We start from the raw sequence: 14,621 nt of genomic DNA, 5'->3' as shown, positions 1-14,621 counted from the left end.
TCATATTTCCTGACACAAATCATACTACAGAGCATCAGTATTTAAAACAGCATGGTATTGTCAGAATAACAGATCCATAGACCAAAGGAGCAGAAGTGAAAGCCTAGAAATAAACTCAAATGTATAGAGGCAAATAATTTTTGACAAAGACACCAAAAACATACAGAAAGCCTCTTTTTAATAAATGATGCTGGGAAATTTGGGAAGCCACATGCCAACAAATAAAACTAGACTGCTACTTGTCACCGTATACAAAAATTAACTCAAAATGGATCAAAGACCTAAATATAAGACCTGAAACAATAAATTACATAGAAGAAACGTAGGTAATAAACTTATGGACCTTGGTCTTAGAGAGTATTTTATGAATTTGACCTCAAAGGTAAGGGGAGTAAAAGCAAAAATACATAAATAGGACTATATCAAACTAAAAAGCTTCTGCGCAGCATAAGAAACCATCAACAAAACAAAAAGGCAACCAACCAAATGGGAGAAGATATTTGCAAACAACACCTCTGAGAAAAGGTTAATATACAAAATATATAAAGAATTCATACAACTCAACAACAACAAAATTCCCAACAATCCAATTTAAAAAACAGGCAGAAGACCTGAATAGAACTTCTCTTAAGAAAAAATACAAATGGCCAACAGATATATGAAAAGATGCCCAGCTTTATTAGCTATTAGGGAAATTGAAATAAAAACTACAATGAGATACTACCTCACACATGTTAGAATGGCTGTCAATAAGGCAAGTAATAACAAGTGTTGGAGAGGTTGTGGAGAAAAAAGAACAGTCATTCACTCCTGGTGGGAATGTAAACTTTTACATTCACTATGGAAAAGAAACCTTTTGAAACTCAACAATATGTTCTCCATGCAGTGGGTTGTCTTTTCATTTTGTTGATGTTTTCCTTTGCTGAGCAAAAACTCTTTAGTTTGACATAGTTCCATTGGTTTATTTTTTCTTTTGTTTCCCTTGCCCAAGGAGATATAACAGAAAAAAATATTGCTATGAGAAATGTCTGAGATTTTACTGCCTATGTTTTCTTCTAGTACTTTCATGGTTTTGAGTCTAACATTTAAATCTTTAATCCATTTTGAGTTTATTCTTGTGTGCATTGTAAGAAGGTGGTCTAGTTTATTTTTTTGCATGCATCTGTCTAATTTTCCCACCACCATTTATTGAATGAACTATGTTTGTGCCTCCTTTGTCATATATTAATGGAATATAAAGCCATGGGTTTGTTTCTGGGCTCTCTATTCTGTTCCATTGATTTGTAGGTCTGTTTTTATGCCAGTACCAGGCTGTTCTGAGTACAGTGGCTTTATAGTATAACTTGATGTCTGGTATTGTGATTCCTCCAACGTTGTCCTTCTTTCCCAAGATTGCTGTGGCTATTAAGAGTCCTTGGTGGTTCCATATAAATTTTTGGAATATTTGTTCTAGTTCTGGGAAATATGCCAACAAACAATCTGTTTAAAAAAATGGATCACAGACCTTAACAGACAGCTCAGCAAAGAAGATATACAAACAATGATTAAACCTATAGAAAGATGCTCCACATCACATGTCATTAGAAAAATGCAAATTAAAACAACAATGAGATACTGCTACACGTTGATTAGAATGGCCAAAATCTAAAGCGCTGACAACACCAAATGCTGATGAGGATTTGAGGCCTCAGGAACTCTTATTTATTGCTGGTGGAAATGCAAAATAGTACACCCACTGAGGAAGACTGTTGGGCATACTCTCACCATATGATCTGGGCAAGCATGGTCTTTGGTATTTATCCAAATGGTTTGAAAATGTATGTCCACACAAAAACCTGCACGTGGATATCTGTAGAAGTTTTATTCATAAGTGTCAATACTTAGAAGCAACCAAGATGCCCTTCAGTAGGTGAAAGTATAAATATACTGTGTTGCATGCAGACAATGGAATATTAGTCAGCGCTAAAAAGAAATGGACTATCAAGCCATCAGAAGACATGGAGGAACCTTAAAAGCATATTACTAAGTGAAAGGATCCATATTGTATGATTCCTACTATATGATATTCTGGAAAAGGCAAAACTATTGAGAGACAGTAAAAAAAATTAGTGGTTTGCAGAGGGTAGAGGGGAGAGAGACATGAGTAAGCAGAGCACAAGGAACTTGTGGGGCAGCGAAACAGCTCTGTACGTACACAAAGATGGATGTGTTATGTACAGTAAAGATGGAGAGTTCCTGAGGCCTCACAGGATGTGTAACACCAACAGTGAACCCTAATGAAAATTACAGATTTAGGTAATAATGGCTCAATGTAGATTTACCGACTGTAAAGTGTCCACTCTGGTGGGGGTGTGCATGGCAGAGGAAGGTGTATGTGAGTGGGGACAGAGGTACATGGAACCTCTCTGTACTTTCTGTTCTAGTTTATTGTGATTATAAAACTGCTCTAAAAATAAAGTTTATTAATGACAAAAAGTACCAGTGCGATTCTCATACCACAGAAATGACAGTAATTCCCAAGTGCCATCAAACTTCTACTCACTATTTAAATGTTCCTGCTTGCTTTATGAACTTATTTTTAATTCTTACAGTTTGCTTGAATCATGTTATACATAAGGTCCACACACTGTCATTAGTTGATTGGGATCATCTTTTTATCCATAGATTATCCTCTCCTCTTACTTTTTTCTTAGGGTTTATTTGTTGAATTAAAGTAGTTTCCTGGGTCTAGATTTTGCTGATTGTGTTCCCATGGTACCATTTAACCAGTTTCTCTGTCCCTTGTATTTCTGAGTGGGTGGTAAGATTTTTAGAATTATAGATTTGACTAGATGCAGGTTTTTTGTTTTGTTTTGTTTTGGTTTTTGCTAAAAATACTTTAGGTGGTATTGGGTCCACCCATCAAGAGACTAAAATAACCTGATTTTTACTTATTTTGTGGAGTTACTGACCATTGATGCTTATAAAAATTAGTATTTTATCAGGTGCTACAAAATGATATTCTAATTCAATCATTCTTTCTGTAATTATTAGCTGAAATACCTCAATAAAGGGAAATTTCCCCTCATCAATTATTGGCTACCTGAAAATAGAGTTTACATAAGAAAAACAGAATAAGTTTTTGATTCCCCCCCCTCATTTACCAGTTTTCAAAATTATGTGGCTGTTTCCAATGCGAAAGTGACCAACCACATAAGAGGCGACACAACCAAATTCTCACTGGCAAAACAGTGTCAATGAATTCTTCATCGAGTCAGATATCAGTTGTATTATACCAATGTACTCTTAGTTTTTATTTTTATTTTCCATTTTAATGAAAATGAAATGCAATTTCTAAGCTATTGCAGGGCCTTTAATATTGGGACTTATATGTCTTCATTTTTTAAGTGTCAGACACTCAAATGTCTCCAGACACTGGCATGTCCTGTCTGTGGGTGAAGTGTCGGGGTGAAGGCTGTGGCCCCTGGAGAGCAGTTCTCTCAGAGGGCGGCAGGAGGGCTACAGCCCTGGCTCCCTACCCTGGGGGAAGCTGTGATGGGTGTGGAGCATAACCAGACATTCCAAAGAAGCTGGTAATCTCAATTTTCAGGTGATGTCTCTAGACTTTTAAAGGTTGCCAAATAATGTTAAATTTTAGACCACCTCACCTGGTTAAGAAAAAACAAACATGTGAATGTATCTAGCTGTGGCCTGCCTCAAAGTAATTTAATGCACTATTCCCATTTCTATTGACTTGTAATTCCCTGAAGAGGCACACTCTCCTCTCCTTATCCCCAGGATCCCTCCCAGTTCTGGACTGTGGAATACCTTAGGAAGAAAGAGGCCATCTGCCCCCAAACTTCACTTTCCTAATAGGTCACTTGGGCTCAGAGAGGAGAAATGTCTTGAGTAAACCAACTGACTTTGAGGATGATCTAAACCTTGAATTCATATCTGATGCCAGCGCCGTGCATCACTCAATGGGTACCACAGCCTTTTATTGGCAAAGCCATAGTCTAGCACCATCACCGCCTCCCCCTACTGGAAGCATCTACTTCCCCAGGCCTTGGCCTACCATCACTGTCCCATCGCTTGAAGACAGGGAGGGAAGAAGGGAACTAACATGGACCATATCCTTGTCCTGGATGCCTTATATTTGTCACTGTGGTAATGAACCATCACACAAAGTTCCCAAGATGTGGGGACTGCCATCTAGAACAGATGGCAAAACTGAGGCTCAGGGATAGCCTCAAACTCTGGGCTACAATCATACCAGGCCCCGGCTGTGGCCCCTCAAACCAGTGTTCATTCTATGACCTCACACGGTCTCCTCCCTCCAGCTCCCTGGGACACCTAATGTCATCTTCCTCATCTCTGCAGCAGCAGCAGCGCCAGAGCCAGATGGCTTCTGGAGCTGCTTTCTGAGAGGACAGCCAAGGACCACCCGCAGGTGGTCAGAGCGGCTCCGCTTCTCTGCCTACCACTCTCTTCCTCAGCGAACTGCCTTTCCGCAGCTCATTCCCAGCCAGAACCAATGCGGCCTTGGCTGCGGGCCTGGCAGGGAGCAGAGAGAACACCCAAGCGGGGATCGATCGGGGGTGGGGGTGGGGGTGGGGGGGGGGGTGGGATGGAGGGGAGTATTGCGAGGGGATCATTGCCCAGGACCCGGGGGACAGCGGAGTTCAGAGAAACGGGGCGATGGGGAAGCAGCCGGTGGCGGCCACAGCAGGCACAGTGCTGCGGGGCCGTGGAAGGAGAACGCGGCCCTGCTGCCTGGAGCCTCGCAGGGAGGCAGGGGATACACGGGGCCAAGTCTCCTGCTTCCATTAAAAAAGACAGAAGAATGGAACTGGAGACACAAAGACTATCCAGAATGTTCTCCCTGCTCTTCTACCAGCTGCTGCCACCGAAGCAGCCGGAAGCCGGCTCTGAAGGACACCTCTGCTGCTCACATCAGCAGCCTCCTCGCTTTGCAGCGTCCCCTCGGTCTCCCTGGCTGGAGGCCCTGCGCTTGCATCCAGACAGCGCTGGCAGCTTGGCCCTGGCAGACACCAGAGCCCCACCATCTGGGCCAGGCACCCGGGGTTTTCAGATCTGACTCGAGTTTGGGAGTAGGAAAGCTGTATGCCTCCCCCCCTGTTCACACCTGTGCCTTCCTGCTCCTCCCAGAGGGCCTCCTCCCTCCTCCTGCCTTCTCTGGCCCTGCTCTTTTTCTTGAAAACTCAGAAATATTTCTCCTGCAACCTCCTCAGCTTCTAGGCCCAGAGTGCCAGCACATCAGGTTATTTTCATGTTATGAATATGCACATACAAAACTCTCGCTAGTTTCTGAGAGAAACGGCAAATTTGAGCTGCAGGAACCAGGCCGCTTTTCTGCCAATGGGGAGAAGCTGCTAGGTCCCCCAGGGCAGGCTGCTCTGTGGCCTCCGAGAGCATTTTGCCTTTGGGGAAGCAGAACTCCAGCGCTGCGGGAAAAATTGCTTTCCACTCTCCACATAAGCACATCAAACTGGGTTTGTGCCCTCCTCCAAAATAGGTAGGAAAGTGAGGTCCAGCCTCCTGGCCCAGATGCATGTGAAGTGCGTGCTTCAGGGATCGGTCTCCCCTTGACTACCCTGGACAGCACTCCTTCCTCCTGCTCAGTCCTCTCTGTGCAGCCGGAGAAAGCGCCACAGGGGACACTATATTTCAGGTCCCTGCAGCGCCCCCCCGCCCCCTCCATGCTTGTTTGAAGCACCATTGCATCGATAGAAGCACATGAAATAGACCGAGAGAAAATGGTGGGAATGGGCCTGGAATTGCTTTAAAAGTTACGTTTATGTCAGTTGAACTTTCTAGCAGTTGACTAAGGTCAGCCAATATGAAGTTACTTATGTGACTGTTCTATGTGCCTTCCATTCCTCTCATAAGCAGAAAGACACCCTTACTTTTTACTTCTTTGCCCTCCCATTTCTTGACACGGTGCACACAGCAGCTAAGAGCGCAGGCTCTGAGGACACACCTGGGTCTGTGCCATTGATCTGTCATTTGTTAGCTGTAGGACTTCAGGTAGGTCCTGAACCTCACCCACTCTCAGCACCCACCTACAAAGCCAGGAAAATAGTAGTCCCATTGCAGAGGAAGTCTGTGATTGTTGGATGAGGCGATGCAGGGAAAGCATTTAACACCATCCCTGAACCACAACAAGTGTTCAGGAGGGTCAGCTGTTCCTGCTAATTTCCCTGCAGCTCTGAGAGCAGTGCCCGCCCGTGGGCAGAGCCACCTGGAGACGTATCCTCCCTCTTCCGATAGGAAATTTGTTCAAAATTTGATAGACACTTGCACTGTGTTTCTGCTTTTATGTATCCTGTGCCTTAAAGCTTTGGTTTTGCATCATTCCCAGAATTCTCTAGGCCTTTCCTTTATTGAGTGCTGCCGTATTCTAAAATGTTCTGCCTTTTCCTTAAAGCCACACATACACTGAAGTGTTAGCACATCTGATTGATGGCTAGGGCCCCGTGGGTCTTCTCCACCCAAACGGGAAAGGTCCCAACTGCTTTGGGGCACTGGCAGGTTTGCCTTTTTGTCGTGTTTGTTCCCAAACCTGGCCCAAGGCCATGATGCCACACGCATTTAAAAAGTGGCTGCCTCACTTTTGACCTTAAACCACATTCCCCTTTCGTCTTTCATCTCACTGCTACCTTGTCTTGAACTACATTCTAGTTATTCCTCTGTGTTGTCAGACAGTTTGTACAGAAGCAGAACATAAATTTTTAGTCTTAATTGTTAAATGTACTGCTTATTTTTATTGAAATTATTCAGCACATATTACTAAGGGCTATGGGCTCTTTCTTTTTAATTTCTAGTTTATTGGTGCACTGAAAATATCCTTTAAAATAGATTAAAATGAAAGGTCATTAAAAAGAACTTAAAATTCCAAGTGCTTTCAAAAGAGTGCTATATTTATAAAATATGTGTATGGTAAAAAGAATAGTGATACACTTAATACCTGTGCATCAACTAAGTTTCTGGGAGGAAAAATAGAACTTTTGCTTTGAAATCCCATTAAGTGCCCATCCTGAAATCATCTCTTTCCCTCTCTTTCTGAGATCATACTGTCTATTAAATTTAATTTATCGTTTGCACTTATTTGCATTGCAATGTGTAAATGAATATATTTTTGCATTATACTGTTGATGGACTTTTGAGTTCTTTCCAGTGGTTTTTAAATTAAATTTTTTGTTCTGAGATAATTGTAGACTAGCATGAAGCTATAAGAAATAATACAAAGAGGTCCCACGTAAACCCAGTTTTCACTACCAGAATATCTTACAGAGCTCTAAATATTACGGCCAGGATATTGACATTAATGTAAATACAAAACATTTCCATCAGCCCAAGGATAGCACACACACTTCCCTCAGACCCCATCTCCGTCCTTAACGCAAGGGAGGCAACCAGTAATCTGTTCTCCATTTTTATAATTTTCTCTTTTTAAGAATGTTATGTAAACATAACCATATAGTATACAACCTTTGAGGACTGCTTTTTTACTCAGCATAATTTTTTATTTTTTGGAAACTTACCAGCTTGCTGCATGTAATGGTACCTCACTTTTTTTTTTTTTTTTTTCCTGTTGTGCTATATTCCACGGTATGGATGTACTATAGTTTGTTTCACCATTTCCTGTTGAAGACATCAGGAATTTAGTTTGAAACCTGGGCAGTTTTGTATTATTTTATGAGACTCTGGGTCTTGTTTAAACATTCTCCTTTAGCTGCTGTCTTGACATTACTCCGGCAAGGGAAGGAGCAGGCATGGCCTATAACAACCAGGCAGAGGTAGAAGTCAAGGTTCTCCATGCAGCCTCTGTTGATCCCTGTGGTAGGCTTCCTCATTTGTGAAGGGTGGTTTGCCTTCTCTCCACTGTTCAGATCATGTATATCTCCCCCATTTCCCCACCAGAGTTTTAATGATACTTAAGGAGAGGAATAGGAAAAACTACATCTTTTTTTTTTTTTTTCTAGAAGTTTAACTCAGCTCTCCCCACTCACCACCAGGCCTTGACACTAGCACATGTGGCTATTTCAATTGAAATAAAAATAATTGAAATAAAATATGTCTTGATCACAGTAGCCACATTTCGAGTGCTCAATAGCCACATATGGCAAGTGACTGCTCCATTGGACAGCCAGATTAAAGAATATTTCCATCATCATCAAAGTTCTATTGGATAGCACTGGCCAAAAATATCTACCTAAGAGCAAAGTTGCTGGCTTGAAGATAATGAGCATCTTAACCTTTATTAGGTAATGCTAAGATGTTTTCCAAAGTAGTCATATTGATTTATACTTCCATTAGCAGTGGAAGAGAATTCCTATCGTTATACATTTGTATTATTAACACAGGGTAGTGTTAGGCTTTAAAGTTTGCCATATTGATGGGAGTGGAAATGATGAGGTACCATTTTTTCCTATTTGCTATAGAGAATGGATACCTTTTTATGTCATTATTGGCCATTATGAAATAGGCTGTTCAAATCTTTTGCCCATTTTCCATTGGGATATTTATCTTTTTCTTATTAATTTAGAGGAGCTTTAAAATATATTGGATAGTAATCTTTATCAATTAGATATACTGAAAATGTCTTCTCTACTTTGTAGCTGCCATGTTTGCTCTGGAGTTTATTAGACAGTATACGATAGACTAAACTTGGGGTAACAAATAAATCTTGAATCTTAGTGGAATAACAGAGTCTGATGCTAGTTCTCCATCTTGAGGCTCTGCTTAGAAAACCCATGTCTGGGGAAGGGAAGAACTGGAGAACTGCATAGGATGTCTTCGCACTGTAGGCCTGGAGGTGGCTTCTGTTACTGCTGTGCAAATTGCATCTATTTATGAGGCCCCCAGGGAGGATGAGAATGTAGAGAAGCACATGGACAGTTGAGAGTCCTCAGCGTCTCAACTATGTGGTATTTCAATGTAGTTGAGCTTACCTCTCTTTCTTTATAGGTTCTGCTTCTATTGTACTTAAGAAATCCTTCCCCACTCCAAGATCAGCTCCAACAATTGGAGAGTTCCTGAATGGAATGGTGAAGACTAATAAAAACAATATACCTTTTCTGTTCATATTTAGTTTTTTAATTCATGTACAATTATCTTGTTTTAGTTAGGTATCAATTTTATTTTTTACCACTGTTTATAGAAAAGTCAATATTTCCCACTAATTTGTCAATCAAACTTTCATGTGTATGGATATATTTCTGGGTCTTGATATTGTTCCACTAGTCTATTCATATATCCCTGGACCAATACCCCCTTACCTTAAATATTAGGTTTTTATAACTCTTGAAACCTGATAAGGCAAATATCTCCACTGTGTACTTTCTGTTAGAGGCTGCTTTGACTATTCTTGGTCTTTGCTCTGCTATTTAAACTTAACATTCTTTTGTCAAGCTTCAAAATAAAACCCATATATAGATCAATTTGGGGAGAAGTGACATCTTTACAATTCTGAGTTATCCTATATGAACCATGGTAAATCCCTACATTTATTTAGCTTTTATTTAATATATTTCAATAAAGTTTCAAGGGTTTTTGATGTAGTCAAGGTCTTGTACATATTTGGTTAGATTCATTTGTTAGTCTTATTGCAAATACTATCATTCAAAAATTACATATTTCAACTCTGTCATACATGGAAATTACATTTCTTTGTACATGTGTGCTCTTTACTTTTTAGATATTTCCTCCTGGCTTCCATCCAGAAACAAGATGTCAATAGCTAGTTTTATTTCTTAACCCTATAAGGTACAATTTCATTTCTTATTTGCTTGCTCAGGATATAATTTTTTTAGGTCATGTATATGTTTAGAATCTCCTTTTAGGCTTTCCACTCTGAAATATTTTTCTCACCTCTTCACTTTCTGCAAGGCCATGAAAAGTGAAGTTAGCTGCTTCCAGATGTTCTCAGGGTGAGAGTGAGCTCTGGTCTTCTGCTTACCACGCTGGGCTCCTGTTTTCCTTATCATTTCTAGAGAATCCTTACCTGTTTGCCAGTTTGTCAATGCAGTAAAATAGATTTTCATGTTTTTATTTAGTTTTGGTCCAGTGGGCCAGAAGAGTATTTGGTCTGCCATGCTACCAACAACTGAAAATGAGATACATGTATTAATACATATATAATTTTAAACACTTTCAAAACAATTAAGTCTAAAACTACATCTCTGTAATTATAAAGAGATAAATCTATAATTATTTTTATAATTATTTTAAGGCTTAATTTAAATGATTTAGTCCATTTGAATTACAAGTCTTGGTAGCAAAATTAGTCACTCAGCCCTCTTTCACTGATTACTCTCCTCCACCCCATTTTTTTCCCTTATTTGACTGTTAAGTCAATAAAGTGCTCTAAGGTTTGTGGTCAACCATATTACCCTTCTTGTTAGATGAACTGACATTTAAAAGAATTCCACTCAGCCTCCTGCCACTGCAGCCTTTATTCTGTGCATAGGGAGAGGGAGAGTTGACGCCTACCTCGCTGGATCTTGCCAAGTCAAGTTGTCTCTGATGTAAACTCTCCTCCCTTTCTTGCCAATTAATCAACCTGTAGCTATTGAGTTTCTACCACAAATCTGTTATGTGATAATGGCAAGCTTGTTCTGATAGCCATGGGTATTCAACCAGATTTCCCCAGGGGCAGAATCTGACTGTATAGACATTTTTTTTTATCACCCTATTCCTGCCCCTTCTTTTACAGAAACCTTTAGGAATCTCTCAGGGAGATTAAAGGGTAGAGTTAATTACTTTTTGAGACTCTTCCTCTGTGGATGATCAAGCCAACACATCAAAGATAGAGATGATGATTTAAGCCCTAAAGAAAACTCTGGCAACTGAGTTACAGAGAACTCAAAATTATCAATTTATTTGGTGCTTTATCATTATAATTAGTATTAAAATACTTAAAGCAATATCCCAATTTATTAATTTTCTCTTTATCTTTTTAAATAATTTTTATCTTTATTGTTGAAAGTATTACAGATGTCCCCTTTTATCCCCCCCATTGACTACATCCACCCCATTTCTGCCCCCAACTCCCTGCCCCTAGGTTCACAGAACTATTATCTGTGTCCATGGTCTATGTATATGTTTTTTGTTGTTGTTTTGTTAAGCTCTTGCTCCCCATTCTCCCCCCCTCCCTCTGAAATTTGTCAGTCTGTTGCATGATTTCATGTCTCTGGATCGATTTTGTTTGTCAGTTTATTTTGTTCATTAGATTCCACATATAAGTGAGATCATGTGATATTTGTCTTCTTTGACTGGATTATTTTGCTTAACATAATACTCTCCAGGTCCCTATGCTCTCTCAAAGGGCAAAGAGCTCTTCTTTTATATTGCTGCATAGTATTCCATGGTATAAATGTACCACAGCTTTTTTTATCCACTTATATACTAATGGGCACATTGGCTGTTTCCAGATCTTAGCTATTGTAAATAATGCTACTATGAACATAGGGGTGCCTATATTCTTTCTGATTGGTGTTTCTGATTTCTTAGGATATATTTCTAGAAGTGGGATCACTGGATCAAATGGAAGTTCCATTTTTAATTTTTTGAGGAAACTATACTTTTTCATAGTGGCTGCACCAGTCTGCATTCCCACTGGCAGTATACTAGGGTTCTTCTTAAATAATCTTTTTGTTTTTCAATTACAGTTCACATACTATTATATTGGTTTCAGGTATGCAAAATAGTGATTAGACTTTTACATAACTTACTAAGTCAACTTCCTCTTTTTTGATAAGTGAACACTGGCCCATAACATATCATATGTGGGATTATATTCTCATCATTAAAAATCTGTCTATAATTTTTATCTGATAAATATTACACATAAAATTAGTCTGTGCCCAGATCATTAAAACACCTCCCTTTTGAGTGGTTGATAGGCTGATATATTTTCTTATTAAAAAATACTTATGTTTTAACATAATTGATCACTATTTCCCATTGAAAAGAAAATAGAGATAAGGAGATAGGAAAAATTTCATTACTTTATTATTCCACTGCTAGATGCCTGGTGCACAAAAATTTGTGCACTCAACTCAGCAGAGGGGGGGTGCGGGCTCAGCCAGGCCTGTGCCCTCTTGCAGTCTGGGATCCCTCGGGGGATGTCCAGCTGCTGGCTTAGGCCCATTCCCTGGGGGATAGGGCCTATGCTGGCAGTCAGACATACCTCTGGCAGCCCAGGAGCCCTCAGGGGATGTCCAACTAATGGCTTAGGCTGGTCCCACAGGGAGCAGGTTAGTTGGACATCCTTAGCGCTGTGGTGGAGGCACAGGAGAGGCTCCTGCCACCACCACTGCACTGGCCAGCCATGAGCCACCTTTTGTCTGAGCGGTGCTCTCCCTGAAGCACACTGACCACCAGGGGGCAGCTCCTGTATTGAGCAGTTACCCCCTGGTGGTCAGTGCATGTCATAGCGACCTGTGATTCCAGGTCTATTACCCTTTTATTATATAGGATTTTACTATACTATAAAATTTACTATATTATCCTATCTAATGAAAGAGTAATATGCAAATTGACCATCACTCCAGCATACAAGATGGCTGCTCCCATGTGGTCAAAGATGGCTGCCCCCATATGGACACAAGATGGCCACTACAAGATGGCCTACAAGGGAGGGTAGTTGTGGGCGATCAGGCTAGCAGGGGAAGGCAGTTGGGAGGGACCAGGCCAGCAGAGGAGGGGAGTTGGGGGTGACCAGGCCTACAGGGAAGGGCAGTTGTGGGGGACCCAGGCCTGCAGGGAAGAGCAGCTGGGGAGGACCAGGCCTGCAGGGAAGGGCAGTTGTGGGGGACCCAGGCCTGCAGGGAAGAGCAGCTGGGGAGGACCAGGCCTGCAGGGGAGGGCAGTTAGGGGTGATCAGACCTACAGGGGAGGTCAGTTAGGGGTGACCAGGCTGGCAGGGAAGTAGTTAGGCATCAATCAGGCTGACAGGGGAGTGGTTAGGGGGTGATCAGGCTGGCAGGCAGAAGCGGATAGGGGCAATCAGGAAGGCAGGCAATCCTACCAGGATCGGGCCTAAACGGGCAGTCGGACATCCCTTGAAGGGTCCCAGATTGGAGAGGGTGCAGACTGGGCTGAGGGACACACTCTCCCGTGCACGAATTTCGTGCACCGGGCCTCTAGTACCACAATAATATTTTAAAAAGTGTTTTATTATAATGTAATTTCAAATATACAGAAAGTTTATAAAAATAACACAGAGAACTCCCATGTAACCCTCACTCCAATTTTATATGTATACTAGAGGCCTGGTGCATGGATTCGTGCACCGGTGGGATCCCTTGGCCTGGCCTGCAGGGACTGGGTTGAAACCAGCTCTCTGACATCCCCCAAGGGGTCCATCACAGATTGCAAGAGAGTGCAGGCCAGGCTCTTTAATCTCTTTAATCTGGAACAATTGGAGCAATTTCTCAGCTTTTTAAAAAATCTTTTATGACATTGATGCTTTCATCTGGAATGCATCTCAATTTGTTGGTATTTCTTAATGTTTAAAAGGCTTTGAGAGGGTTGTATAATCCTACTTCCAGCCCTGCCAATTCATTTCATCCTTATCATTCTTCTAAGATTGCTTTTATTCAGGTCACCAGTGACCTTCATGTCACAAAACTCAATGGTCAATTCTCAGTCCTACTCTTACTAGTAGTCAACTTCTTGGCAGAATTTGAGAGCATTTCCCTCGTCCTCCTCATTGGGAGTGCCCAGCTCTGTTCATGAGGCTCTCTTCACCTTGCTCTCTCTTGTTCCTCCCTCCTCAGCCATCCTTTATAAGCTTTGCAGACTCTCCAGTTTTCCAAACCCATAAATGATGGAAGGCCACATGGTTCAGTCCTCAGACCTCTTGCCTTCTACATTCACTTTCAGGGTAGTTTTACTAGAAAATGGATTTTAATACCATTTATATGCCAAATTTATAATACTGGCCTAACCTTTATTCCTGAATTCTATATCATGTATTCAATGGTCTACTTCCCATTTGGAGCTCTGACAGGCTTCTCAACAAATTCATTGCCAAACTCTTATTTTTTTCTAAAGTCTGACAGTCATTTTGTTCTATGCAGTGTGGTTTCCCTCTAGTTCTCTGATTTTATCTCTTCCCACCCCTCCTTCTACTTACTCTATCCCACCACACCAAGTACACTTGCACTTCAGGACCTTGAGACTTGCTGTTCCCTCTCCCTGGAATCCTTGTTCCTAGATAACTGTGTGATGTATGTTTCTGGGGAAATAATTGCTAATCATAGAAGTGGTTCATGATTACTTTTGTAATACAGAAATGTTCCCCACACTAGCTCTATCACTTCATTCAGTTTTCCTACTTTATTTCTATTTGTTACACTTATTGTCCTACATATAGTTTTTGTCTCTACCCCTCCCCATTAGGATGTTAGCTCCATGTTTATCAAGACTTCGCTTTGTTTAATTCTATGTGTACAGCTCTTGGAATGGTCCTGGGCTCAGAGTAAGCATCAGTAAACATCTTCTCAGATCTTTTCTCTACACAGAAATGTCTCCCTAGAAATTGTTTGGATAATGCTCCTTCCACGGTTCTGCCAGTTGCTCTCTTGGTAAGCAATGTGTCCTGGACATCTTTC

Source organism: Plecotus auritus, assembly GCF_963455305.1.
Source record: "Plecotus auritus genome assembly, chromosome: 6".
Lineage (NCBI taxonomy): Eukaryota > Metazoa > Chordata > Mammalia > Chiroptera > Vespertilionidae > Plecotus > Plecotus auritus.
Note: the sequence above shows the minus strand (reverse complement) of the source record.